Raw genomic sequence first — 2649 nt, forward strand, 5'->3', positions numbered from 1 at the left:
GATTTATGTTACCTTCATTAGTAAAATCACTTCCTAAGAATCGTACTCATTACCATAAGAGTTCTGAATTATGTCATCTTTATTAGTGATAGTAATATGTACAGAGATAAAAGATGAAAAGAAATAAATATATATGATTTGATTCGATGTAAGAAAAAATAGTTAATTTTAAGTTTTTATACTAAATATGTATGATTTAGCAATACCATGTATATATGTCTCAATAATTTATAATTTAAAAGTTGACAGATTTATTTTGATACAACTTAGAGACGACTAAGAAGATTTCTGAAGATAGTTTGTGATGAATAAAATAAAACACAATGCAGCTTGTGTTGTACAACCCAAACGAATAATCAATTTATTTGTTTATTTCTTTTTTTTTTTTTTGAAAGTAAAAACAAGCTAGGACCTAAGGAACATAGTACTCCTAACGTCAACAAACAACAAGTTTCCGAGCTTATGGGATATTGTGGTTGAAAGGAAAAATCAGCTCTTTGAATATATTATTTGAGAAATGGTTTTCGGTTTTTAATAAACAAAATTTATAATTTTCTTTATTATAATAACTCTTAAATCTCTTTCAAGATTTAACTGTAGTAAAATATAGAGTTATGTAGAACCACAAATATTATCATTAAAGTATACTTTAGTTCTTTAAATTATAAATAAGAAATCATAAAGATTGATTGATTAATTCGGTTTTGTTGTGAAAATATATGCATGAAAAGTAAACATATTTACAAATTCATCAGAAGAATAGTTGGTTTGGACATATGACTGTAATTTTTTTTAACATTTAAGTATTAACATGATTTTAATGTATACAAGCTATTTAGTTGTGATTTAGTCCACCATACATCTTGTCTTAACTCACCCTCCCTCTCGGGTTAGGTTTGTTGATTTTCAAACCTTACTTAATACTCTACCCCTCATCAAGTATCCTTTGTATAGGAACTAAGGCTGACAACACTTTTTTCAGATTCCCACATGCTTGGTAGCCTTGACAAAGTTGTGAAGAAGATCTTGCTCCTGACCTTGACACGGTTTTGATGAAGACACTAACATCACCAAAAAGAAGAAAAGGAAGATGACTTAGAAGACAAATGAAGATAAAGCTTCAAGACATTAGATTAAGTCTTTGTAAGTACTTCTATCCTAAACTCTTAAGTATATACAAGTATAATTGCTCAATCTATTTTTTTAGAAAAAGTGAGACACTTTTAAAAGACTTAGAACATTTTTCAAAAATAGTGTGTAACATGCTACTTCATTGAGTAACAGGTTACATGTGTGAGAAAAGAGTTATCAAACTGAAAAACTGATTTTTGAAAGCTGAGTAACCGAGTACTCAAAGTGAGTAACCGATTACTCAAAATAATTTTTAAGCATATGTTGGACAGAAAGTTTGAGTAACCGATTACTCAAAGTGAGTAACCGATTACTCAATATAAAATTCGAATTTCAAGTGGACAGAAAGTTTGAGTAACCCATTACTCAAATGAGTAACCCATTACTGAGAGCTGTTGGAAGTGTTTTTCAGATTTCAAAGTGAAAGGTGTTCACTCCAAACGAAATCTCTTCACTCCAAACAACTCATACACTTTCAGAAACCTTCAAAGAGTGTTTGTAAACTCTATATAAAGGCTCTAAACTCTCACAGAAAAGAACAAGAGAATACACACAACTTTGATACAATTTTCTCTCAACTCTCAAAAGCTGTCACACTTTTTCTTAGAATTTATCTTTGAACTTTTTGCAACTTGTTCTTAAACGTTCAAGTTAATTTTGCAAAGTTGCTTGAAGTGTTTCAAAGACTTTTACAAAAGAGCATTATATACTTCTATATATATTCAGAGTTTGGATTGCAAGTTACATAAGTTTCATACTTGTAAAGACAATCTGCCATAGTTGAATATTCTTCATTCTTGTAAAAAATTCTTTCTTTCACGGGGTGTGAAAAGAAAGGGGAATAGATTCACTTGGAAAGGTGTTTTCCAAGGGTATAAGAATTAGGGAGTGTGTAAGGTACATAGAGATCTCGAGGTGAGATATTGTAATTGCAACTCATAATTCTTAGTGGAAAATCTCTTGTATGGCAAGAGTACTGGATGTAGCCTTCGGTGGACAGGAAGGTGAACCAGTATAAAAACTCCTTGTGTACTCTCTTCTCCTTATCTCTTTCATTTTATTTCCTATTATTTTCTGCATATTGTTCCGCTGCACTTTAACTTTGATTTTGCAGAAAAAGCGGCCATTATTTTAAGACAACTAATTCACCCCCCCCCCCTCTTAGTTTCACTCTGATACTTACAGAAAACTCTCGCCAAGGGGTTCAATATTCGGTTTACGGTAAGCAAGGAACAACCTATATCTTCATACATCATGTCCGGCATACGACAGGAATAACACAAGCCTCTCCGTGCATACTTGGACAAGTTCAACATGGAAGCCATGAAGGTTTGCACCTTAATTGGAAGATCAGAATGAGGATTTTCATCGAATCCCTGGATTTGGATATTTGGAATGCTAGAAGAAGGACCCTATGTTCCCTTAACTGTTATTAACAATGTAAGAGAAATAAAGCCAAAAACCTAATGGAACGATGAAGATAAAAAGAAGGTACAATATGATTTGAAAGCAAAGAAC

This window comes from Lupinus angustifolius, chromosome LG06 (assembly GCF_001865875.1).
Source record: "Lupinus angustifolius cultivar Tanjil chromosome LG06, LupAngTanjil_v1.0, whole genome shotgun sequence".
NCBI lineage: Eukaryota > Viridiplantae > Streptophyta > Magnoliopsida > Fabales > Fabaceae > Lupinus > Lupinus angustifolius.